The sequence below is a fragment of the Pseudophryne corroboree genome, chromosome 2, assembly GCF_028390025.1.
Source record: "Pseudophryne corroboree isolate aPseCor3 chromosome 2, aPseCor3.hap2, whole genome shotgun sequence".
In the NCBI taxonomy this organism is placed as follows: domain Eukaryota; kingdom Metazoa; phylum Chordata; class Amphibia; order Anura; family Myobatrachidae; genus Pseudophryne; species Pseudophryne corroboree.
In genome coordinates this window covers 752,913,428-752,941,116 of record NC_086445.1, presented here as the reverse complement: position 1 = coordinate 752,941,116, position 27,689 = coordinate 752,913,428, and the positions used below count along the sequence as shown (strand labels likewise).

Below are 27,689 nucleotides of genomic sequence, written 5' to 3'. Positions count from 1 at the left end.
AACCGGCCCTGCCTGCCAGAACCCAGACTTGAATCCGATTGTACACCGACGTTTCCCATCCAACCTGATGGAGCTTGAGAGGTGCTGCAGAGGAATGGTGAAACTGCCCAAAGATAGGTGTGCAAAGCCTGTGGCATCATATTCAAAAAGTCTTGAAGCTGTAATTGCTGCCAAAGGTGCATCAACAAAGTATTGAGCAAAGGCTGTAAATACTTATGTACATGTGATTTCTTAGTTTTTTATTACACTTTTATGTTGTATTATTATATATGGGAAAGGGGACTGTACAGTGATATATGATGAGGGTATAAAACCGGTCACTGTTTACATACTGGGGATATTTTCATTAAAAATAAAAATATCCTTCAGAATACAATCTTCTTACCGTTTCTGTCAACATTGGGTCCCCCAATGTTGCTATGGGGCCCATAGAATTCTAGCTACGCCCCTGATCGGAGCGAATGTTCCTATGGTTAGAACAGCTGATATACATGCAGCAATGCATCTGCATACCTCCCAATCCTCCAGTAGGGACACAATGCTCTGCTCCTGGACTTCTGTCTTAATTTATGATTGCGATCACCTGTGCTGAAACACCTTTCTTATCCTTAACCTGTTCAAAACAGGTGCTGGTAATCATAAATTAAAAGTCCAGAAGCAGAGCATTGTGTCCCTTCTGGAGAGGGTCATGTTGGTAGGTATGCATCTGCGTGCTACTGATAGTGTACCCGTTACTGTAGAGACAAAGCTGTAGAAACACATCGACCTCCAGACAGCAGCATGACGTCAGCGCAGCACGCCCGGCAGGCCGGGAAGCGGCAACTGGGCATGCGCGGGGCTCCAGCCAGCGCCGCATTCCCTCTTTCCGTCTACGCATGTGTAGCTCCCCGCCCCCCTCTCCCGTGGGATCACATGTTCTCGCGAGAGCTCCGTGTTTTATTCCTACGTAATGTGCCGTGCTGCTTATGGCGGCGCTGGTGATGGTGCTGTGAGCTGTTGGGGTGAGTTGGTCTCTGTCGCCGTTGTTTTCTTCCTGATGGCCCCCATCTGTGTGTGGGGTTGTGAGAGGACCCCGGCTGAGTCGGGTGGCGCGGTGTGCGCTGTGTCATGCCTGTGCGGTGTTCGAGCGGCCTCGTGCCTAGGTCGCCCTCACGCAGGAGGCGCTGCGTGGTACCACGCATAGGGTGCCAGACACTGCAGCTCCTTCTCCCGCTAGTTGTCCTATTGTCACGGGGCTGGCTCTGCTACAAGGGGCGGGGGACTGGGCTGCTCACACACGGAGCTGTCTGTGGCGGGGGACAAAGAGCCGCACGATGCGGGCTAGGGGCGTGGGCCGGGGCCTGTGCGGCCAATCAGGCGGCGGCTGGAGCGGTGCGGCTTCCCCGTGTGTAGCGGCGGGCGACCGAGCTGTTCGGTTCCCTTTTAAATACGCACTAAATGTCTCAGCGTGCCCAGTGCAGCCCCCCCATACCCCACCCTCCGAGACTGGTGTGGCAGCAGCCTGGGCAGATGGAGCTGTGCACAAGGGCGGCCAGGAGTCACCTCCCCGGGCTGCTGGCGCAGGCGGCGCTGCTGCAGAGCACTGTGTGTCTGTATGACGAGTGAGATTGCACAATCCTGCTTCTCTGTCCTCGGCGAGCCTCTGCCGAGTGTTCTGTTTACTAGTACACGTTTAGTCATCAGTCACCCTGTATGTGGTGTATCCCTATAGCAGTGGCTTACATCTGCCAATACAAGAACTTCAGAACTAGGATCTATGGGATGCCTCTACTGTTCCATAAAGGCGATCATGGTGTTGATACATTTTTTAACTTCATTGTAATATTGTCGTCTTTCCAGAAAGTGCTTCTCTCGCTGGTGCAGGAGTCCTCTGTGTGTTGTGCTTAGAGAAAGTACTTGGGAGACCCTTTCACTAGGGTTTCTCCTGTGCCACAGAGGGGCTTCTGCTTGTGGCATTTACTGTCACTAGCTCATATGAAAACCATACATACCAAACTATAGACCTGTATACGTTGGGTGACAACACTGAGCAATGACTATCTTTTTTTTGAAAGGTCTATCCTTCGTAATTGTCTGGTGTGAATGCCTGAATGATAAGCGCACCTGCGGTTCATCTATGGTCTATTGCACAGGTTCTCAAACTCGGTCCTCAGGACCCCACACAGTGCATGTTTTGCAGGTCTCCTCCAGGAATTGCATGTGAAATAATAAGCTCCACCTGTGGACCTTTTAAAATGTCAGTGAGTAATTAATACACCTGTGCACCTGCAGGGTTACCTGCAAAACATGCACTGTGTGGGGTCCTGAGGACCGAGTTTGAGAACCTCTGGTCTATTGGACATGCAGCTCAACTTTGACTACATTGTTGAGGTGCATGTTCGGAGTATGACATCATTGGATGTTGTCGTTCAGTGTATGCACTATACCACTGAATGATATAGCGCTCCTCGCTCATTAGGGGAATGTCACCCAGTGTGTATGGGGCTTAAGCTTTTGTCTTCTGTATGGTAACTGACCTTTTACACTTCAATCACTTTGTGTTCTACATTTGATATATATTAAAGAACTTTCATTTCCACAGTTAATTCTTAAGCTGGGTACACTCTAGACCAGTGGTCTCCAACCTTAATTGGGGTGTAAGCTACTTTCGGAAAATAAAACCTCTGAAGGAGCTACCCCCAATGTGTGTGTGTTCCTGTGAAAGTGGGTGTGGCCTCACAACTACTAGTAATGCCCCCTCCACGTAGTGCCAGATAGACAAATAATGCCCCTCAGCAGTGCCAGATAGACAAATAATGCCCCTCAGCAGTGCCAGATAGACAAATAATGCCCCTCAGCAGTGCCAGATAACAGTGCCCCATATAATGCTAACCCTTGCTGGCTTCTTCTACTGCCGCCGGTGCTGCTGCTCCTGTATGAGGGACGGAAGGGGGGAGAGCGCAGTGTGCGCCTCTCCTGTGAAGTCTGGAGAGTAGCTGCGGTGGGTGTGACAGTCTCTGGCGGCGGGCATTTAAAATATGGTGCCGGTAAGTGAGCCAATCGGGTGCCGCCACTGCCGGTCCACAAGCTCTGATTAGCTGACGGCTGGCACCATATTAAAAATGAAGGGAGAAGTGCCAGTGACTGCCCAAGCCTGTGTGCTCTGTGAGCTACCGAAAATACTACGGCGAGCTACAGGTTGGAGATTACTGCTCTAGACAATATGCTCCATGAGTGGTATCGTCATCTTTTGCCCTTGAACTCCCGGGCAAGTGAGAGAGTGCATACACCCTGAACAATATAATCAAAATTGACCTGCATGTACTGACAACAGACTTCGTCAGTGACCTGCGGGAGTGTGCATTGTTGACAAAATAGTGCGTACACACTGGACAATGTCGTTATCGTCTGTATTGCTAATAAATATCGCGTAGCGTGTACCCAGCTTTAGATGTACATCCTAAAAGCTAAGTGACTGTTGCTCGAAATCTTGTAATGAGTATCTTTTGCGATAGGCACATTTGTTTTCTATGGTAGACACAGACTTTCTGTGTGGTAAAGGCTCTTTGGGGGTAATTCAATTGTTTTAAAGTGAGGAGATCGTGGGGCGATATTCAATTGTCCCCTGTTATTGTGCCAATATCAATCGGGTTTAGCTGCATAAAACGTCAAAACCCGGCTAAACGAATGGGCGCATTACGAGAAGTCCCCTTTGGGAACACAAATGGGTCACTTCGTGCATTTCAACTCATCACCCCCGTGGCGATCGAACTGAAATGAAGTTCATGAATAGTGGCGTGCAGGGACCTGCGATATCAACAATTGAATTACCCCCTTTAGCTGCCAAAAATATTTTACATTTGTGATCTACATGTATGTTTTGCTCCATTCAAATGATTAGTAAAAATTTGTACGTGTATATGTACATTAGTACCATTATCTGCAGTGCTTTACAATATGGTACAAACAGTTATAAAATGAGAGTAAAGGGGCCATGCTTACAGTGGATAGCACAGAACACTATCCATGGGCCACAGTTGTTGTTGTTCATTTTTTTTCCGTTTTTTCTCTTGCGTCCTAGAGGATGCTGGGGACTCCGTAAGGAACATGGGGTATAGACGGGCTCCGAAGGAGAATGGGCACTCTAAAGACTTTAGAATGGGTGTGCACTGGCTCCTCCCTCTATGCCCCTTTTCCAGACCTCAGTTAGATCCTGTGCCCAGAGGAGACTGGGTGCACTGCAGGGGAGCTCTCCTGAGTTTCTCTGAAAAATACTTTTTGTTAGGTTTTTTATTTTCAGGGAGCACTGCTGGTAACAGGCTCCCTGCATCGTGGGACTGAGGGGAGAGAAGCAGACCTACTTGAATGATAGGCTCTGCTTCTTAGGCTACTGGACACCATTAGCTCCAGAAGGTCGGAACGCAGGTCTCACCCTCGCTGTTCGTCCCGGAACCGCGCCGCCGTCCTCCTCACAGAGCCGGAAGATAGAAGCCGGGTGAGTATTAAGAAGAATAGAAGACTTCACAGGCGGCAGAAGACTTCAGATCTTCACTGAGGTAACGCTGCGCGCCATTGCTCTCACACACACACACAGCGGGCACTGTAAGGGTACAGGGGGGGGCGCCCTGGGCAGCAATAAAAACCTCTAGGGATACTGGCATATAAAGTAGATACTGCGGAGGCAGTATATTAATAAACCCCCGCTAGTATAAATAATTTGAGCGGGACCGAAGCCCGCCGGTGAGGGGGCGGGGCTTGGTCCTCCAGCACTAACCAGCGCCATTTTCTCCACAGCACACTGCAGAGAAGCTGGCTTTCCGGACTCTCCCCTGCTGAACAAGGTTACAGAGGGCAAAAAAGAGGGGGGGGGGGGGGGGCACATTTCATTGGCGCAGTGAGTGTATTTATATAAAAGCGCTGTACTAACTGGGATTTTATTCCAGTGTCCGGTGGTGCTTCTCTCTCTCTCTCTCTCTCTCTCTCTCTCTCTCTCTCTCTCTCTCTCTCTCTCTCTCTCTCTCTCTCTCTCTCTCTCTCTCTCTCTCTCTCTCTCTCTCTCTCCTCTTATTGGGGGACTGTCTCCATATAGATATATCCCTGAGTGTGTGGGAGTGCCGGTACGTGTGTCGGCATGTCTGAAGCGGAAGGCTCATCTAAGTAGGAGGTGGAGCAGATGATTGTGGTGTCTCCGTCGGCAACGCCGACACCTGATTGCTTAGATATGTGGAATGTTTTAAATGCAAATGTGGCTTTATTACATAAGAGATTGGACAAAGCAGAGTCCAGGGATAAAACAGGGAGTCAATCAATGGCTTTGACTGTGTCACAGGGCCCTTCAGGGTCTCAAAAACGTCCACTGTCCCAAGTAGCAGACACTGATACCGACACGGATTCTGACTCCAGTGTCGACTACGATGATGCGAGGTTACACCCAAAGGTGGCCAAAAGTATTCATTATATGAGTATTGCAATAAAAGATGTTTTACATATCACAGATGACCCCTCTGTCCCTGACACGAGGTTATGCATGTTTAAGGAAAAGAAACCTGAGGTAACCTTTCCCCCATCTCATGAGCTGAACGCGTTATTTGAAAAAGCTTGGGAAACTCCAGACAAAAAACTGCAGATTCCCAAGAGGATTCTTATGGCGTATCCTTTCCCTACACAGTACAGGGTACGGTGGGAGTCCTCGCCCAGGGTGGACAAGGCTTTAACGCGCTTGTCCAAGAAGGTGGCGCTACCGTCTTCAGACACGGCGGCCCTCAAGGATCCTGCTGATCGCAGACAGGAAACTACCTTAAAATCAATTTATTCACATACGGGTGCTTTACTCAGACCGGCAATAGCATCGGCTTGGGTTTGTAGTGCGGTAGCAGCTTGGACAGATACCTTGTCAGCTGACATTGATACCCTAGATAGGGATACCATTTTATTGACCTTGGGTCACATTAAAGACGCAGTCTTATATATGAGAGACTCTCAGAGAGACGTTGGGCTACTGGGTTCAAGAGCCAACGCCATGGCGATTTCTGCTAGGTGAACCCTGTGGACCCGCCAATGGACAAGTGATGCAGACTCAAAGGGGTCGATTCAATTCGGCAACTTATGAATAGCGCCGGGAATTAGCTCCCGACGCTATTCAATTCAGCTGCTAGTTACCTGCAATTGTTGGGAATTCTTCTCTCATCCCTGGGGGATGAGAGAAGAAACCCGACAAAAGTGCTGCCTCGCGGCCTGCGCGAGGCTGATTGTCAGGAATCAGCCTCGCGCCGGGGAGTTAAGTCGGAAAATGCCCGTTCTCCCGACAATTCAACCTGTATAGTCGGCGAGAACGGGCCATCGCCGACTTAACTGGAGCTGAATTGAATAGCGTCGGGAGCTAATTCCCGGCGCTATTCGTAAGTTGCCGAATTGAATCGACCCCACAGAGGCATATGGAAGTTTCTCTATCGTCCTAAGTGGATGCTGGGGTTCCTGAAAGGACCATGGGGAATAGCGGCTCCGCAGGAGACAGGGCACAAAAAAGTAAAGCTTTTACCAGATCAGGTGGTGTGCACTGGCTCCTCCCCCTATGACCCTCCTCCAGACTCCAGTTAGATTTTGTGCCCGAACGAGAAGGGTGCAATCTAGGTGACTCTCCTAAAGAGCTGCTTAGAGAAAGTTTAGCTTAGGTTTTTTACTTTACAGTGAGTCCTGCTGGCAACAGGATCACTGCAACGAGGGACTTAGGGGAGAAGTAGTGAACTCACCTGCGTGCAGAGTGGATTTGCTGCTTGGCTACTGGACACTAGCTCCAGAGGGACGATCACAGGTACAGCCTGGATGGTCACCGGAGCCGCGCCGCCGGCCCCCTTGCAGACGCTGAAGAGAGAAGAGGTCCAAAATCGGCGGCTGAAGACTCCTGAGTCTTCATAAAGGTAGCGCACAGCACTGCAGCTGTGCGCCATTTTCCTCTCAGCACACTTCACACAACAGTCACTGAGGGTGCAGAGCGCTGGGGGGGGCGCTCTGAGAGGCAAATAAAAACCTTATTAGAGGCAAAAAATACCTCACATATAGCCCACAGAGGCTATATGGAGATATTTAACCCCTGCCTAACTTCAAAAATAGCGGGAGACGAGCCCGCCGGAAAAGGGGCGGGGCCTATCTCCTCAGCACACAGCGCCATTTTCTCTCACAGAAAAGCTGGAGAGAAGGCTCCCAGGCTCTCCCCTGCACTGCACTACAGAAACAGGGTTAAAACAGAGAGGGGGGGCACTGATTTTGGCGATATTGTATATATATAAAAGATGCTATAAGGGAGAAACACTTATATAAGGTTGTCCCTATATAATTATAGCGTTTTTGGTGTGTGCTGGCAGACTCTCCCTCTGTCTCCCCAAAGGGCTAGTGGGTCCTGTCCTCTGTCAGAGCATTCCCGGTGTGTGTGCTGTGTGTCGGTACGTGTGTGTCGACATGTATGAGGACGATGTTGGTGAGGAGGCGGAGAAATTGCCTGTAATGGTGATGTCACTCTCTAGGGAGTCGACACCGGAATGGATGGCTTATTTAGAGAATTACGTGAGAATGTCAACACGCTGCAAGGTCGGTTGACGACATGAGACGGCCGACAATCTATTAGGACCGGTCCAGGCGTCTCAGAAACACCGTCAGGGGTTTTTAAAAACGCCCATTTACCTCAGTCGGTCGACACAGACACAGACACGGACACTGAATACAGTGTCGACGGTGAATAAACAAACGTATTTCTCATTAGGGCCACACGTTAAGGGCAATGAAGGAGGTGTTACGTGTTTCTGATACTACAAGTACCACAAGAAAGGGTATTATGTGGGAGTGAAAAAACTACCTGTAGTTTTTCCTGAATCAGATAAAATAAAATGAAGTGTGTGATGATGCGTAGGGTTACCCCGATAGCAAATATTGGCGTTATACCCTTTCCCGCCAGAAATTAGGGTACGTTGGGAAACACCCCTTAGGGTGATAAGGCGCTCACACGCTTATCAAGTGGCGTTACCGTCTCCAGATACGGCCGCCCTCAAGGAGCCAGCTGATAGGAAGCTGGAAAAATATCCTAAAAAGTATATACACACATACGGTGGTTATACTGCGACCAGCGATCGCCATCAGCCTGGAGATGCAGTGCTGGGTTGGCTTGGTCGGATTCCCTGACTGAAAATATTTTATTCATGTAGAGCATTTAATAGGATGCATTCTATATATATGTATGTGAGATGCACAGAGGGATATTTGCTCTCTGGCATCAAGATAAGTGCGTTGTCCATATCTCCCAGAAGATGTCAGGGACACGACAGTGGTCAGGTGATACAGATCCCATACGGCAGATGGAAGTATTGCTGTATAAAGGGAAGGAGTTATTTGGGGGTCGGTCCATCGGACCTGGGGACCACAGCAACAGCTGGGAAATCCAACCTTTTTTACCCCAAGTTACATCTCAGCTAAAAAAGACACCGTCTTTTCAGCCTCAATCTTTCCTTTCCCATGAGGGCATGCAGGCAAAAGGCCAGTCATATCTGCCCAGACATAGAGGTAAGGGAAGTAGACTGCAGCAGGCAGCCCTTTCCCAGGAAAAGAAGCCCTCCACCGCGTCTGCCAAGTCCTCAGCATGACGCTGGGGCCGTGCAAGCGGACTCAAGGTGGGGGGGGTAGTCTCAAGAGTCTCAGGGCGCAGTGGGATCACTCGCAAGTTGACCCCTAGATCGTACGAGTATTATCCCAGGGGTAAAGATTGGAGAGTCGAGACATCTTCTCCTCGCAGGTTCCTGAAGTCTGCTTTACCAACGGCTCCCTCCGACAGGGAGGCAGCATTGGAAACAATTCACAAGCTGTATATCCAGCAGGTGATAATCAAAGTACCCCTCCTACGACAAGGAAAAGGGTATTATTTTTCCACACTATATTGTGGTACTGAAGCCAGACGGCTTGGTGACACATAGTCTAAATCTAAAATGGTTTGAACACTTACATAAAAGGTTCAAATCGAGATAAAGTCACTCAGAGCAGTGATAGCGAACCGGAAAAAAGGGGACTATATGGTGTCCCTGGACATCAAGGATTACCTCCATGTCCAAATTTTGTCCTTCTCATCAAGGGTACCTCTGGTTCGTGGTACAGAACTGTCAATATCAGTTTCAGACGATGCCGTTTGAATTATCCACGGCACCCCGGGCCTTTTTTTACAAGGTAATGGCCGAAAAGATGTTTCTTCAAAGAAAAAAGGCATCTAAATTATCCCTTACTTGCACGACCTAAAAAGGGCAAGTTCCAGAGAACAGTTGGAGGTCGGAAGAGCACTATCTAAAGTAGTTCTTCGACGGCACGACTGGATTCTAAATATTCCAAGAATCGCAGCTGTTTTCCGACGTCTGCTGTTCCTAGGGATGATTCTGGACACGGTTCAGAAAAAGGTTTTTCTTCCCGAGGAAAAAGCCAAGGAGTTATCCGACCTGTCAGGAACCTCCTAAAACCAGGAAAGGTGTCTGTACATCAATGCACAAGAGTCCTGGGAAAAATGGTGGCTTTTTACGAAGCAATTCCATTCGGCAGATTCCATGCAAGAATTTTCCAAAGGGATCTGTTGGACAAATGGTCAGGGTCGCATCCTCAGATGCACCTGCGAATAACCCTGTCGCCAAGGACAAGGGTATATCTTCTGTGGTGGTTGCAAAAGGCTCATCTATTGGAGGGCCGCAGATTCGGCATACAGGATTTGATCCTGGTGACCACGGACGCCAGCCTGAGAGGTTGGGGAGCAGTCACACAAGGAAGAAACTTCCAGGGGGTATGGACGAACCTGAAAAAGTCTCTTCACATAAACATTCTGGTACTAAGAGCAATCTAAAATGCTCTAAGCCAGGCGGAACCACTCCTGCAAGGAAAACCGGTGTTGATTCAGTCGGACAACATCACGGCGGTCGCCCATGTAAACAGACAGGGCGGCACAAGAAGCAGGAGTGCAATGGCAGAAGCTGCCAAGATTCTTCGCTGGGCGGAGAATCACGTAATAGCACTGTCAGCAGTGTTCTTCCCGGGCGTGGACAACTGGGAAGCAGACTTCCTCAGCAGACACGATATTCACCCGGGAGAGGGGGGTCTTCATCCAGAAGTCTTCCACATGCTAATAAACTGTTGGGAAAGACCAATGGTAGACATGATGGCGTCTCGCCTCAACAAGAAACTGGACAAGTATTGCGCCAGGTCAAGAGATCCACAGGCAATAGCTGTGGACGCACTGGTAACACCTTGGGTGTACAAATCAGTATATGTGTTTCCTCCTCTGCCTCTCATACCAAAGGTATTGAAGATTATACGGTGAAGAGGAGTAAGAACAATACTAGTGGCTCCGGATTGGCCAAGAAGGACTTGGTACCCGGAACTTCAAGAGTTGGTCACGGACGACCCGTGCCCTCTACTTCTGAGAAGGGACCTGCTACAACAGGGTCCCTGTCTCTTTCAAGACTTACCGCGGCTGCGTTTGACGGCATGGCGGTTGAACGCCAGATCCTAAAAGGGAAAGGCATTCCAGAAGAAGTCATTCCTACCTTGATTAAGGCAAGGAAGGAAGTCACCGCGAAACATTATCACCGCATTTGGCGAAAATATGTCGCGTGGTGCGAGGATCGGAGTGTTCCGACGGAGGAATTTCAACTGGGTCGTTTCCTACATTTCCTACAATCAGGATTGTCTATGGGTCTCAAATTGAGATCTATTAAGGTTCAAATTTCGGCCCTGTCAATATTCTTCCAAAAAGAATTGGCCTCAGTTCCTGAGGTACAGACTTTTGTTAAAGGAGTACTGCATATACAGCCTCCTGTGGTGCCTCCGGTGGCACCGTGGGATCTAAATGTAGTTTTAGATTTCCTCAAATCCCATTGGTTTGAACCATTGAAAAAGGTGGATTTTAAATATCTCACATGGAAAGTGACTATGTTACTGACCCTGGCTTCCGCCAGGAAAGTATCTGAATTGGCGGCTTTATCTTATAAAAGCCCTTATCTAATCTTCCATTCGGATAGGGCAGAACTGAGGACTCGTCCGCATTTTCTCCCTAAGGTGGTATCAGCGTTTCACCTGAACCAACCTATTGTGGTGCCTGCGGCCACTGGCGACTTGGAGGACTCCAAGTTGTTGGACGTTGTCAGAGCCTTAAAAATATACATTTCAAGGACGGCTGAAGTCAGAAAATCTGACTCGCTGTTGATACTATATGCACCCAACAAGTTGGGTGCCCCTGCTTCTAAGCAGACGATTGCTCGTTGGATTTGTAACACAATTCAACTTGCTCATTCTGTGGCAGGCCTGCCACAGCCTAAATCTGTTAAGGCCCATTCCACAAGGAAGGTGGGCTCATCTTGGGCGGCTGCCCGAGGGGTCTCGGCATTACAATTCTGCCGAGCAGCTACGTGGTCGGGGGAAAACACGTTTGTAAAATTCTACAAATTTGATACCCTGGCAAAAGAGGACTTGGAATTCTCTCATTCGGTGCTGCAGAGTCATCCGCACTCTCCCGCCCGTTTGGGAGCTTTGGTATAATCCCCATGGTCCTTTCAGGAACCCCAGCATCCACTTAGGACGATAGAGAAAATAAGAATTTACTTACCGATAATTCTATTTCTCGGAGTCCGTAGTGGATGCTGGGCGCCCATCCCAAGTGCGGATTATCTGCAATACTGTACATAGTTATTGTTAACAAATTCGGGTTATATTGTTAAGGAGCCATCTTTAAGAGGCTCTTTCTGTTATCATACTGTTAACTGGGTTTAGATCACAAGTTGTACGGTGTGATTGGTGTGGCTGGTATGAGTCTTACCCGGGATTCAAATTGCCTCCCTTATTGTGTACGCTCGTCCGGGCACAGTACCTAACTGGAGTCTGGAGGAGGGTCATAGGGGGAGGAGCCAGTGCACACCACCTGATCTGGTAAAAGCTTTACTTTTTTGTGCCCTGTCTCCTGCGGAGCCGCTATTCCCCATGGTCCTTTCAGGAACCCCAGCATCCACTACGGACTCCGAGAAATAGAATTATCGGTAAGTAAATTCTTATTTTTGCCTTACAAGGGTGAGGTGTTATTTGGGGAAGGTCTCGCGGACCTGGTTTCCACAGCTACCGCGGGTAAATCTACTTTTCTCTGACGTCCTAGTGGATGCTGGGAACTCCGTAAGGACCATGGGGAATAGCGGGCTCCGAAGGAGGCTGGGCACTCTAGAAAGATTTATGACTACCTGGTGTGCACTGGCTCCTCCCACTATGACCCTCCTCCAAGCCTCAGTTAGATTTTGTGCCCGGCCGAGGTTGGATGCACACTAGGGGCTCTCCTGAGCCCTTAGAAAGAAAGTATAGATTTAGTTTTTTTATTTTCAGTGAGACCTGCTGGCAACAGGCTCACTGCAGCGAGGGACTAAGGGGAGAAGAAGCGAACTCGCCTGCTTGCAGCCGGATTGGGCTTCTTAGGCTAGTGGACACCATTAGCTCCAGAGGGATCGACCGCAGGCCCAGTCCTTGGTGTTCGGTCCCGGAGCCGCGCCGCCGTCCCCCTTACAGAGCCAGAAGCAAGAAGAGGTCCGGAAAAACGGCGGCAGAAGACATCAGTCTTCACCAAGGTAGCGCACAGCACTGCAGCTGTGCGCCATTGCTCCTCATACACACTTCATACTCCGGTCACTGCGGGTGCAGGGCGCTGGGGGGGGGGCGCCCTGAGAAGCAATAATAACACCTTGGCTGGCAAAAATTCCACAATATATAGTCCCAGAGGCTATATATGTGGAAAATACCCCTGCCAGAATATGGAAAAAAGCGGGAGAATAGTCCGCGGAAAAGGGGCGGAGCTATCTCACAGCACACTGGCGCCATTTCTCCTTCACAGATCTGCTGGAAGGAAGCTCCCTGGCTCTCCCCTGCAGTCTACACTACAGAACAGGGTAAAAACAGAGAGGGGGGGCACTAAATTTAGGCGCAGTATATAATATATAGAAAAAGCAGCTATAGGGGACATAACTCAGTTAGTCCCTGCATTATATAGCGCTCTGGTGTGTGCTGGCATACTCTCACTCTGTCCCCCCAAAGGGCTTTTGTGGGTCCTGTCCTCATTCGGAGCATTCCTTGTGTGTGTGCGGTGTGTCGGTACGGCTGTGTCGACATGTTTGATGAGGATAATGATGTGGAGGCGGAGCAGATGCCTATAGAAGGGATGTCACCCCCTGCGGGGCAGACACATGAGCTTATGGAAAGTAATGAGTGCACGTATAGACTCCTTACATAAGAAAATTGACGACATGCCAAATGTGGGACAGCCGGCTACTCAGCTTGTGCCTGTCCAGACGTCTCATAGGCCGTCAGGGGCTCTAAAGCGGCCGTTACCTCAGATGGCAGATACAGACGCCGACACGGATACTGACTCCTGTGTCGACGGTGAAGAGACAACCGTGATTTCCAGTAGGGCCACACGTTACATGATTGAGACAATGGAAAATGTTTTTATACATTTCTGATAATACGAGTACCACCAAAAAGGGGTATTATGTTCGGTGAGGGAAAAACTACCTGTAGTTTTCCTGAATCTGAGAAATAAAATGAGGTGTGTGATGATGCGTGGGTTTCCCCCCGATAACAATTGATAATTTCTTAAAAAGTATTGGCTGCATACCCTTTCCCGCCAGAGGTTAGGGTGCGTTGGGAAACACCCCCTAGGGGGGATAAGGCGCTCACACGCTTGTAAGAACAAGGGCTCTACCCTCTCATGAGATGGCCGCCCTTAAGGATCCTGCTGATAGAAAGCAGGAGGGTATCCAAAAAGGTATTTACACACATACTGGTGTTATACTGCGACCAGCTATCGCCTCAGCCTGGAGGTGCAGTGCTGGGTTGGCATGGTCGGATTCCCTGACCGGAAATATTGATATCCTAGATAAGGATAGTATATTATTGCCTATAGAGCATTTAAAAGATGCATTTCTATATATGCATGATGCACAGCGGAATAATTGCCGACTGGCATCAAGTAGAAGTGCGTTGTCCAATTCTACCAGTAAAATGGTCAGGTGATGCGGATTCCAAACGGCATTTGGAAGTATTGCCTTTGAAAGGGGACATTTGGGGTCGGTCTTTTAGACCTGGTGGCCACGGCAACAGCTGGGAAATCCACGTTTGTACCCCAGGTCGCCTCTCAAAATAAGACGCCGTATTATCAGGCGCAGTCCTTTGTTGGCAAGCGGACAAAAGGTTCCTCTTTTCTGCTCGTGACAGAGGGAGAGGAAAAAGGCTGCAGAGATCAGCCAGTTCCCAGGAACAGAAACCCTTTCCCGCCTCTGCCAAGCCCTCAGTATGACGCTAGGGCTTTACAAGCTCAGGCACGGTGGGGGCCCGTTCTCAATGAATTTCAGTGCGCAGTGGGCTCACTCGCAAGTAGACCCCTGGATCCTTCAGGTAATATCTCAGGGGTACATATTGGAATTCGAGACGTCTCCCCCTCGCCGTTTCCAAAAGTCGGCTTTACCGACGTCTCCCTCTAACAGGGAGGCAGTTTTGGAAGCCATTCACAAGCTGTATTCCCAGCAGGTGATAATCGAGGTACCCCTCCTGCAACAGGGAACGGGGTATTATTCCACACTATTGTGGTACCGAAGCCAGACGGCTCGGTGAGACCGATTCTAAATCTAAAATCTTTGAACACTTACATACAGAGGTTCAAATTCAAGATTGAGTCACTCAGAGCAGTGATTGCGAACCTGGAAGAAGGGGACTACATGATGTCTCGGGACATCAAGGATGCTTACCTTCATGTCAAAATTTACCCTTCTCACCAAGGGTACCTCAGGTTATGGTACAGAACTGTCACTATCAGTTCAGACGCTGCCGTAGGGATGGTCCACGGCACCCCGGGTCTTTACCAAGGTAATGGACGAAATGATATCCCTTCGAAGGAAGGGAATTTTAGTTATCCCTTACTTGGACGATTCCCTGATAAGGGTAAGATCCAGGGAACAGTTGGAGGTCGGTGTAGCACTATCTCAGGTAGTGTTGCGGCAGCACGATTGGATTCTCAATATTCCAAAATCGCAGCTGGTTCCGACGACTTGTCTTCTGTTTCCTAGGGATGATCCTGGACACAGTCCAGAAAAAAAGGTGTTTCTCCCGGAAGAGAAAGCCAGGGAGTTATCCGAGCTAATCAGGAACCTCCTAAAACCGAACCAAGTCTCAGTGCATCAATGCACAAGGGTTCTGGGTAAAAATGGTGGCTTCCTACGAAGCAATCCCATTCGTTAGATTCCACGCAAGAACTTTCCAGTGGAACCTACTGGACAAATGGTCCGGGTCGCATTTTCAGATGCATCAGCGGATAACCCTGTCACCAAGGACAAGGGTATCCATCCTGTAGTGGTTGCAGAGTGCTCATCTTCTAGAGGGCCGCAGATTCGGCATTCAGGACTGGGTCCTGGTGACCACGGATGCCAGCCTGCGAGGCTGGGGAGCAGTCACACAGGGAAGGAATATCCAGGGCTTAGGGTCAAGCCTGGATACATCACTTCACATAAATATCCTGAAGCTAAGGGCCATTTACAATGCTCTAAGCTTAGCGAGACCTCTGCTTCAAGGTCAGCCGGTGTTGATCCAGTCGGACAACATCATGGCAGTCACCCATGTAAACAGACAGGGTGGCACAAGAAGCAGGAGGGCAATGGCAGAAGCTGCAAGGATTCTTAGCTGGGCGGAAAATCATGTGATAGCACTGTCAACAGTATTCATTCCGGGAGTGGACAACTGGGAAGCAGACTTCCTCAGCACGACCTCCACCCGGGAGAGTGGGGACTTCACCCAGAAGTCGTCCACATGATTAAAAAACTTGACAGGTATTGCGCCAGGTCAAGAGACCCTCAGGCAATAGTTGTAGACGCTCTGGTAACACCGTGGGTGTACCAGTCAGTGTATGTGTTCCCTCCTCTGCCTCTCATACCCAAGGTACTGAGATTGATAAGATGGAGAGGAGAAAGCACTATATTCGTGGCTCCGGATTGGCCAAGAAGGACTTGGTAACCGGAACTTCAAGAGAGGCTCACGGAGGATCCGTGGCCTCTACCTCTAAGAAGGGACCTGCTCCAGCAAGGACCCTGTCTGTTCCAAGACTTACCGCAGCTGCGTTTGACGGCATGGCGGTTGAACACCGGATCCTGAAGGAAAAAAGGCATTCCGGATGAAGTCATCCCTATCCTGATCAAAAGCCAGGAAGGATGTAACCGCAAAAACATTATCACCGCAATTGGCGAAAATATGTTGCGTAGTGCGAGGCCAGTAAGGCCCGACGGAGGAAATTCAACTGGGTCGATTCCTACATTTCCTGCAAACAGTCTATGGGCCTGAAATTGGGGTCCATTAAGGTTCAGATTTCGGCCCTGTCAATTTTCTTCCAAAAAGAACTAGCTTCAGTCCCTGAAGTTTAGACGTTTGTAAAAGGGGTACTGCATATACAGCCTCCTTTTGTGCCTCCAGTGGCAATTTGGGATCTCAATGTAGTTTGGGTTCCAAAAGTCACATTGGTTTGAACCACTTAAATCTGTGGAGTTAAAATATCTCACATGGAAAGTGGTCATGCTGTTGGCCCTGGCCTGGGCCAGGCGCGTGTCAGAATTGGCGACTTTATCCTGTAAAAGCCCTTATCTGATTTTCCATTCGGACAGGGCGGAATTGAGTACTCGTCCTCAGTTTCTCCCTAAGGTGGTTCCAGCGTTTTCACCTGAACCAACCTATTGTGGTGCCTGCGGCTACTAGGGACTTGGAGGAATCCAAGTTGCTGGATGTTGTCAGGGCCCTGAAAATATGTTTCCAGGACGGCTGGAGTCAGGAAATCTGACTCGCTGTTTATCCTGTATGCACCCAACATGCTGGGTGCTCCTGCTTCTAAGCAGACTATTGCTCGTTGGATTTTAGTACAATTCAGCTTGCACATTCTGTGGCAGGCCTGCCACAGCTAAAATCTGTAAAAGCCCGTTCCACAAGGAAAGTGGGCTCATCTTGGGCGGCTGCCCGAGGGGTCTCGGCTTTACAACTTTGCCGAGCAGCTACTTGGTCAGGGGTAAACACGTTTGCTAAATTCTACAAATTTGATACCCTGGCTGAGGAGGACCTGGAGTTCTCTCATTCGGTGCTGCAGAGTCATCCGCACTCTCCCGCCCGTTTGGGAGCTTTGGTATAATCCCCATGGTCCTTACGGAGTCCCCAGCATCCACTTAGGACGTTAGAGAAAATAAGAATTTACTTACCGATAATTCTATTTCTCATAGTCCGTAGTGGATGCTGGGCGCCCATCCCAAGTGCGGATTGTCTGCAATACTTGTACATAGTTATTGTTACAAAAATCGGGTTATTATTGTTGGGAGCCATCTTTTCAGAGGCTCCTCTGTTATCATACTGTTAACTGGGTTCAGATCACAAGTTATACGGTGTGATTGGTGTGGCTGGTATGAGTCTTACCCGGGATTCAAAATCCTTCCTTATTGTGTACGCTCGTCCGGGCACAGTATCCTAACTGAGGCTTGGAGGAGGGTCATAGGGGGAGGAGCCAGTGCACACCAGTTAGTCCTAAAGCTTTCTTTAGATGTGCCCAGTCTCCTGTGGAGCCGCTATTCCCCATGGTCCTTACGGAGTCCCCAGCATCCACTACGGACTATGAGAAATAGAATTATCGGTAAGTAAATTCTTATTTTTTGCATCTCACATGAAGCAGTACATGTTCTTCATATTGCCATGATTACTCCATGTGTCTCTAGAGCTGTGGGAATAGGTACATAGTCTGTCAATGAATCATCTGCACTCTGGATTGCTACCAGGATGTCACTGTATGATGGAGTTTAGTGTTAGATGTTTGATGTGATCAAAGTCTCATTGGGGTCGATTCTATTCGGCAACTTAAGAATAGCGCCGGGAATTAGCTCCCGACGCTATTCAATTCAGCTGCTAGTGACCCGCAATTGTCGGGAATTCTTCTCTCATCCCCGGGGGATGAGAGAAGAAACCCGACAAAAGTGCTGCCTCGCGGCCGGCGCGAGGCTGATTCTGTCGGGAATCAGCATCGCCGCGGGTAGTTAAGTCGGAGAATGCCCGTTCTCCCGACAAAACTACCTGTTAAGTCGTCGAGAACGGGACATCGCCGACTTAACTGGAGCTGAATTGAATAGCGTCGGGAGCTAATTCCCGGCGCTATTCTTAAGTTGCCGAATAGAATCGACCCCATTGTATTTCTCGGACGTCCTAGTGGATGCTGGGTACTCCGTAAGGACCATGGGGTATAGACGGGCTCCGCAGGAGACTGGGCACTCTTAAAAGAAAGATTAGGTACTATATCTGGTGTGCACTGGCTCCTCCCTCTATGCCCCTCCTCCAGACCTCAGTTAGTATCTGTGCCCGGCCAGAGCTGGATGCACCCTAGGGGCTCTCCTGAGCTTCCTAGAAAAGAAAGTATTTGTTAGGTTTTTTATTTTCAGTGAGATCTGCTGGCAGCAGACTCACTGCTACGTGGGACTGAGGGGAGAGAAGTGAACCTACCTGCTTGCAGCTAGCTTGGGCTTCTAAGGCTACTGGACACCATTAGCTCCAGAGGGATCGAACACAGGCCCAGTCCTCGGTCGTCCGGTCCCGGAGCCGCGCCGCCGTCCCCCTTGCAGAGCCAGAAGAACGAAGAGAAGTTGAAAATCGGCGGCTGAAGACTCCGGTCTTCATTAAGGTAGCGCACAGCACTGCAGCTGTGCGCCATTGCTCCCTTAGCACACCACACACTCCGGTCACTGATGGGTGCAGGGCGCTGGGGGGGGGGGGGGCGCCCTGGGCAGCAATTAGATTACCTTACTTGGCGAAAAGCACATAATACAGTCTGATAAACTGTATATGTGTATTAACCCCCGCCATTAAAGTACATAAAAGGACAGAAGCCCGCTGCTGAGGGGCCTGGGCCTTCTTCCTCAGCACACCGGCGCCTTTTTCTCTTCACAGCTCAGCTGGAAGGAAGCTCCCCAGGCTCTCCCCTGCAGTATCCTGGTACACAAAGGGTAAAAAAGAGGGGGGGGGGCACATAAATTTAGGCGCAAAACTGTGTATATAAGCTGCTATAGGGGAAAAATCACTCAGTATAGTGTACATCCCTGTATTATATAGCGCTGTGGTGTGTGTGCTGGCATACTCTCTCTCTGTCTCTCCAAAGGGCCTGGTGGGGGAACTGTCTTCAAATATAGCATCCCCTGTGTGTGTGGTGTCGGTACGCGTGTGTCGACATGTCTGAGGTAAAAGGCTCCTCTAAGGAGGTGATAGAGCGGATAAGTGTGTAGGAGGGTGTCTCAGTCAACAACGCCGACACCTGTTTGGATATGTGTAAGTGCTGAGGTAAAATTATTGCTCAAAAGGTTAGGGAACAGAAAGGAAATCTACCCTGGTCTGTCCCTATGTCACAGAGTCCTTCAGAGTCTCTCTATGTTCACTATCCAAAATAACAAGGTATCGACACAGAGTTTAACTCCACTGTCGACTACGATAATGCAAAGTTACAGCCAAGAGGGCTAAAAGATATTCAATATGATTATTGGAATAAAAGATGATTTGCATATCACTGATGACTCATCTGTCCCTGACACGAGAGTACACATGTTAAGGGGAAGAAAGCTGAGGTAAATTTCCCTCCTCTCATGAGGAAAAAGAGCGGGAATCTCCAGACAAGAGACGGCAGCTTCCCACAAGAGAATTCTCAGGCTGTATCCTTTCCCCACTAGGGCCAGGATGTGTTGAGAATCTTCCCCTTCGGTGTCCTGTTTGCACTAGCTATTCTCAGGGATCCTGCAGATAGTGTGCACATTCTAGTATACTACCCAGACCGGCTGATTGTGTCGGCATGGGTTTATAGCGCTGTGGCAGTGTGGACAGGTACCTTATCAGCAGAGATTGAGACCCTAGTGTGCATATAAATATTTTAAGATGCTGTCTTAAGTGATAGATATATAATTATAAAGCATGCCCAAAGGGACATGAGTATACTGGGTCCTAGAGACAAAAGCTATGTCGATTTCTGCTTGACGTGTCCTGTAGAATATACATTGGACAGATGATGCCGACTTAAGAGGCATATGGAAGGCTGAGTATTATGTGGAGAAAGGTTCTCGGGCCTGGTCTCCACAGTTATAGCTGGTAATTCTGATATTTTGCCTTATATTCCTGCACAGCCTAAGAAAGCACGACATTATTAAATGCAGCTTTTCGAATAAAAAAACAAAGTCCGAGGTGCGTCCTTTCTTGTCAGAGCCTGGGGCAGAGGAAAGAAGCTGTACAACACAGCTAGTCTCCAGGAACAGAAGTCCTCCCCGGCCTCTACAAAAATCCACCGCATGTCGCTGGGGCTCCACAGGCGGAGCTAGGCCCGGTGGGGACACGCCTTCGTAAGTTCAGCCACAAGTGGGTTCACTCCCTGTTAGATCCCTGGGCAATAGAAATTGTATCGCAGGGATACAGGCTGGGCTGTTAGAAGATGCCCCCTCACCGAGGACCCCGGTGAGCTTCCCCCCAAGAGAGGGAGCCAGTGTTAACTGCAATTCGTAAATTGTATCTTCAACAGGTGGTGGTCAAGGGTCCCCTCCTTCAACAAGAGGGTGTTATTATTCGACCATGTTATAATCCCGAAACCAGACGGTTCGGTTAGACCCATAGGGCTGTAACACACTGGCCGGTTTCTCCCGGATGGCAAAAAGCCGGACAAACTTTGTCTGGCTTTTTGCCATCCGGGAGAAACCGGCAGAGTCGCTCACACAGGACGGCTTTGAGCCGTGTGCGATGCTGTGCGCATGCGCAGCATCAGACACGGCTTCAGAAAAAAACGTTGTGTGTGTGAAAGCTCCCCTTCACACACATGGTTTACTGGCTCCAAAGACGGCCCGGCGGCCGCCCGGCCGCCGGACCTTCCAGTGGTGAGACCCGGCTGCAACCCGGCAGCCGGGCCGGGGCCGTGCAGTGTGAAGGGACCCTACCCCTCACACTGTTAACTACAATGCCGGCACGGGAAAAAGCCGTCCGGCTTTTTCCCGGCCGGCAACAACCGTGTAGTGTGTTTTAGCCCATATTGAATTAAAATCCCTGAACATATACCTGAAAAGGTTCAGGTTCAAGATGGAATCGCTAAGAGCGGTCATTGCATGCCTGAAATGAATCGGGACATAAGGGATGCATACCTTCGTGTCCCCATTTATCCACATCAGGCGTACCTCAGAATTGCGGTACGGGATTGTCATTACCAATTTCACCAAGGTTATGGCGGATATGATGGTGCTCCTGCGGAAGCAAGGTGTCACTATTATCACATACTTGGATGATCTCCTCATAAAAGCGAGATCAAGAGAGCAGTTGCTGGACAGCGTATCACCTTCTCTGGAAGTGAAACGGCAACACGACTGGATTCTATATATTCCAAAATCGCAGTTGGTTCCTACAGCTCATCTGCCTCGCCTAGGCATGATCCTAGACACAGACCAGAAGAGGGTTTATCTCCCGATAGAGAGAGCTCTGGAACTCATGACACTGGTCAGGAATCCATTGAAAACCAAAACAGGTGTCAGTGCATCACTGCACTCGAGTCCTGGGAAGGATGATGGCATCATACGAGGCCATCCCCTTCGGCTGGTTCCATGCAAGGACAATGGAGCTTACTGGACAAGTGGTCCGGATCACATCTTCAGATGCATCGGTTAATCACCCTATCCCCCAGGGCCAGGGTGTCTCTCCTGTGGTGGCTGCGGAGTGCTCACCTTCTCGAGGGCCGCAGATTCCGCATTCAGGACTGGGTCCTGGTGACCACGGATGCAAGCCTCCGAGGGTGGGGGGCAGTTACACAGGGAAGAAAATTCCAAGGTTTGTGGTCAAGCCAACAGACTTGCCTTCACATCAATATCCTGGAACTAAGGGCCATATACAACGCCCTAAGTCAAGCGGAGTTCCTGCTTCGCGACCAACCGGTTCTGATCCAGTCAGACCGCAGGGGCTCATGTAAACCGCCAGGGCGGCACAAGGAGCAGGGTGGCGAGGGTAGAAGCCACCAGAATTCTTCGCTGGGCGGAGAATCAAGTAAGCGCACTGTCAGCAGTGTTCATTCCGGGAGTGGACACGACCTCCACCCGGGAAAGTGGTGACTTCATCAGGAAGTCTTCACGCAGTTTTGCAAATTGATGGAAACTGCCTCAGGTAGTAACACCGTGGGTGTTCCAGTCGGTCTATATATTCCCTCCTCTTCCTCTCAGACCCAAGGGCTGAGAATTGTAATAAACGGAGGACTGTGAACAATATTCTTTGCTCCGGATTGGCCAAGAAGGACTCGGTACCCGGAACTGCAAGAAATGCTCTCAGAGGACCCATGGCCTCTGCCTCTCAGTCAGGACATGTTGCAACAGGGACCCTGTCTGATCTAAGACTTACCGCGGCTGCGTTGGACGGCATGGCGGTTGAACGCCGGATCCTAGCGGAAAAGGGCGTTCCGGATGCAGTTTTCTCTATCGTCCTAGTGGATGCTGGGGTTCCTGAAAGGACCATGGGGAATAGCGGCTCCGCAGGAGACAGGGCACAAAAAGTAAAGCTTTAGGATCAGGTGGTGTGCACTGGCTCCTCCCCCTATGACCCTCCTCCAAGCCTCAGTTAGATTTTTGTGCCCGGCCGAGAAGGGTGCAATCTAGGTGGCTCTCCTAAAGAGCTGCTTAGAAAAGTTTAGCTTAGGTTTTTTATTTTACAGTGAGTCCTGCTGGCAACAGGATCACTGCAACGAGGGACTTAGGGGAGAAGAAGTGAACTCACCTGCGTGCAGGATGGATTGGCTTCTTTGGCTACTGGACATTAGCTCCAGAGGGACGATCACAGGTACAGCCTGGATGGTCACCGGAGCCTCGCCGCCGGCCCCCTTGCAGATGCTGAAACGAGAAGAGGTCCAGAATCGGCGGCAGAAGACTCCTCAGTCTTCTTAAGGTAGCGCACAGCACTGCAGCTGTGCGCCATTTCCTCTCAGCACACTTCACACGGCAGTCACTGAGGGTGCAGGGCGCTGGGAGGGGGGCGCCCTGGGAGGCAAATGAAAACCTTTTTTGGCTAAAAATACCTCACATATAGCCTCCGGGGGCTATATGGAGATATTTAACCCCTGCCAGAATCCATTAAAGAGCGGGAGACGAGCCCGCCGAAAAAGGGGCGGGGCCTATCTCCTCAGCACACAGCGCCATTTTCCCTCAAAGAAAGGCTGGAGGGAAGGCTCCCAGGCTCTCCCCTGCACTGCACTACAGAAACAGGGTTAAAACAGAGAGGGGGGGCACTAATTTGGCGTTAGAAATATATAAAAGATGCTATAAGGGAAAACACTTATATAAGGTTGTCCCTATATAATTATAGCGTTTTTGGTGTGTGCTGGCAAACTCTCCCTCTGTCTCTCCAAAGGGCTAGTGGGTCCTGTCCTCTATCAGAGCATTCCCTGTGTGTGTGCTGTGTGTCGGTACGTGTGTGTCGACATGTATGAGGACGATGTTGGTGAGGAGGCGGAGCAATTGCCTGTAATGGTGATGTCACTCTCTAGGGAGTCGACACCGGAATGGATGGCTTATTTAGGGAATTACGTGATAATGTCAACACGCTGCAAGGTCGGTTGACGACATGAGACGGCCGACAAACAATTAGTACCGGTCCAGACGTCTCAGAAACACCGTCAGGGGTTTTAAAACGCCCGTTTACTTTAGTCGGTCGACACGGACACTGAATCCAGTGTCGACGGTGAATAAACAAACGTATTCCTTATTAGGGCCACACGTTAAGGGCAATGAAGGAGGTGTTACATATTTCTGATACTACAAGTACCACAAAAGAGGGTATTATGTGGGATGTGAAAAAACTACCGTAGTTTTTCCTGAATCAGATAAATTAAATGAAGTATGTGATGATGCGTGGGTTCCCCCCGATAGAAAATTATGGGCGGTATACCCTTTCCCGCCAGAAGTTAGGGCGCGTTGGGAAACACCCCTTAGGGTGGATAAGGCGCTCACACGCTTATCAAAACAAGTGGCGGTACCGTCTATAGATAGGGCCGTCCTCAAGGAGCCAGCTGACAGGAGGCTGGAAAATATCATAAAAAGTATATACACACATACTGGTGTTATACTGCGACCAGCGATCGCCTCAGCCTGGATGTGCAGAGCTGGGGTGGCTTGGTCGGATTCCCTGACTAAAAATATTGATACCCTTGACAGGGACAGTATTTTATTGACCATAGAGCATTTAAAGGATGCATTTTCTATATATGCGAGATGCACAGAGGGATATTTGCACTCTGGCATCAAGAGTAAGTGCGATGTCCATATCTGCCAGAAGATGTTTATGGACACGACAGTGGTCAGGTGATGCAGATTCCAAACGGCACAAAGGTGTATTGCCGTATAAAGGAAGAGGAGTTATTTGGGGTCGGTCCATCGGACCTGGTGGCCACGGCAACTGCTGGAAAATCCACCGTTTTTACCCTAAGTCACATCTCTGCAGAAAAAGACACCGTCTTTTCAGCCTCAGTCCTTTCGTCCCTATAAGAGTCATATCTGCCCAGGGATAGAGGAAAGGGAAGAAGACTGCAGCAGGCAGCCCATTCCCAGGAACAGAAGCGTTCCACCGCTTCTGCCAAGCTCTCAGCATGACGCTGGGACCGTACAGGACCCCTGGATCCTACATGTAGTATCCCAGGGGTACAGATTGGAATGTCGAGACTTTTCCCCTTCGCAGGCTCCTGAAGTCTGGTTTACCAAGGTCTCCCTCCGACAAGGAGGCAGTATGGGAAACAATTCACAAGCTGTATTCCCAGCAGGTGATAATCAAATTACCCCTCCTACAACAAGAAAAGGGGTATTATTCCACATTATATTGTGGTACTGAAGCCAGAAGGCTAGGTGAGACCTATTCTAAATCTAAAAAAATTTGAACACTTACAAAGGTTCAAATCAAGATGGAGTCACTCAGAGCAGTGATAACGAACCAGGAAGAAGGGGACTATATAGTGTCCCGAGACATCAGGGATGCTTACCTCCATGTCCAAAAATTTGCCCTTCTCACTAAGGGTACCTCAGGTTCGTGGTACAGAACTGTCACTATCAGTTTCAGACGCTGCCGTTTGGATTGTCCACGGCACCCCGGGTCTTTACCAAGGTAATGGCCGAAATGATGATTCTTCTTCGAAGAAAAGGCGTCTTAATTATCCCTTACTTGGACGATCTCCTGATAAGGGCAAAGTCCAGGGAACAGTTGGAGGTCGGAGTAGCACTATCTCGGATACTGCTACAACAGCACGGGTGGATTCTAAATATTCCAAAATCGCAGCTGATCCCGACGACAAGTCTGCTGTGCCTAGGGATGATTCTGGACACAGTCCAGAAAAAGGTGTTTCTCCCGGAAGAGAAAGCCAGGGAGTTATCCGAGCTAGTCAGGAACCTCCTAAAATCAGTGCATCATTGCACAAGGGTCCTGGTAAAGATGGTGACTTCCTACGAAGCAATTCCATTCGGCAGATTTCACGCAAGAATTTTTCAGTGGGATCTGCTGGACAAATGGTCCGGGTCGCATCTTCAGATGCATCAGCGGATAACCCTATATCCAAGGACAAGGGTGTCTCTCCTGTGGTGGTTACAGAGTGCTCATCTTCTAGAGGGCCGCAGATTCGGCATTCAGGATTGGATGCTGGTGACCACGGAGGCCAGCCCGAGAGGCTGGGGAGCAGTCACACAAGGAAAAAATTTCCAGGGAGTGTGATCAAGTCTGGAGACTTTTCTCCACATAAATATACTGGAGCTAAGGGTAAATTTATAATACTCTAAGCTTAGCAAGACCTCTGCTTCAAGGTCAGCCGGTATTGATCCAGTGGGAAAAGCATCACGGCAGTCGCCCACGTAAATAGACAGGGCGGCACAAGAAGCAGGAGGGCAATGGCAAAAACTGCAAGGACTTTTCGCTGGGCGGAAAATCATGTGATAGCACTGTCAGCAGTGTTTCATTCCGGGAATGGAAACTGGGAAACAGACTTCCTCAGCAGGCACGACCTCCACCCGGCAGAGTGGAAACTTCATCGGGAAGTTTTCCACATGATTGTAAACCGTTGGGAAATACCAAAGGTGGACATGATGGCGTCCCGTCTGAACAAAAAACGGGACAGGTATTGCGCCAGGTTAAGAGACCCTCAGGCAATAGATGTGGACGTTCTGGTAACACCATGGATGTACCAGTCGGTGTATGTGTTCCATCCTCTGCTTCTCATACCTAAGGTACTGAGACTTATAAGACGTAGAGGAGTAAGAACTATACTCATGGCTCCGGATTGGCCAAGAAGGACTTGGTACCCGGAACTTCAAGAGATGCTCACAGAGGACTTATGGCCTCTGCCGCTAAGAAGGGACTTGTTTCAGCAAGTACCATGTCTGTTCCAAGACTTACCGCGGCTGCGTTTGACGGCATGGCGGTGGAACGCCGGATCCTAAGGGAAAAAGGCATTCCGGAAGAGGTCGTTCCTACCCTGGTCAAAGCCAGAAAGGAGGTGACCGCACAACATTATCACCACATGTGGCAAAAATATGTTGCGTGGTGTGAGGCCAGAAAGGCCCCACGAAGAAATTTCAACTCGGTCGATTCCTGCATTTCCTGCAAACAGGAGTGTCTATGGGCCTCAAATTGGGGTCCATTAAGGTTCAAATTTCGGCCCTGTCGATTTTCTTCCAGAAAGAAGTGGCTTCAGTTCCTGAAGTCCAGAAGTTTGTCAAGGGAGTATTGCATATACAACCCCCTTTTGTGCCTCCAGTGGCACTGTGGGATCTCAACGTAGTTCTGGGATTCCTCAAATCACATTGGTTTAAAACCAGTCAAATCTGTGGATTTGAAGCATCTCACATGAAAAGTGACCATGCTCTTGGCCCTGGCCTGGACCAGGCGAGTGTCAAATTGGTGGTTTTTTTCTCAAAAAAGCCCATATCTGGTTGTCCATTTGGACAGGGCAGAGCTGCGGACTCGTCCCCAGTTCTCTCCCTAAGGTGGTGTCAGTGTTTCACCTGAACCAGCTTATTTTGGTGCCTTGCGCCTACTAGGGACTTGGAGGACTCCAGGTTGCTAGATGTTGTCAGGGCCCTGTAAATATAGGTTCCAGGACGGCTGGAGTCAGGAAAACTGACTTGCTGTTATCCTGTATGCACCCAACAAACTGGGTGCTCTTGCTTCTAAGCAGACTATTGCTAGTTGGATATGTAATACAATTCAGCTTGCACATTCTGTGGCAGGCCTGCCACAGCCAAAATATGTAAATGCCCATTCCACAAGGAAGGTGGGCTTATCTTGGGCGGCTGCCCGAGGGGTCTCGGCTTTACAACTTTGCCGAGCGGCTATTTAGTCAGGGGCAAACACGTTGGTAAAATCCTACAAATTTGATACCCTGGCTAAGGAGGACCTGGAGTTCTCTCATTCGGTGCTGCAGAGTCATCCGCACTCTCCCGCCCGTTTGGGAGCTTTGGTATTATCCCCATGGTCCTTTCAGGAACCCCAGCATCCACTAGGACGATAGAGAAAATAAGAATTTACTTACCGATAATTCTATTTCTCGGAGTCCGTAGTGGATGCTGGGCGCCCATCCCAAATGCGGATTATCTGCAATACTTGTACATAATTACAAAAATCGGGTTATT

At 49.5% G+C, this 27,689-nt stretch overlaps 1 protein-coding gene across 3 annotated transcripts in view; it reads left to right on the top strand.

The window, feature by feature from the left end:
• The first annotated feature begins 896 nt into the window (after nucleotides 1-896).
• CSDE1 (cold shock domain containing E1) overlaps nucleotides 897-27,689 on the top strand; it is a 281,875-nt gene continuing 255,082 nt past the window's right edge. For all 3 annotated transcript variants that reach the window (XM_063955435.1, XM_063955436.1, XM_063955434.1), the window contains exon 1: nucleotides 897-1,001. The gene's annotated coding sequence lies outside the window, so the exon portion shown is untranslated. The remainder of the gene's footprint in view (nucleotides 1,002-27,689) is intronic.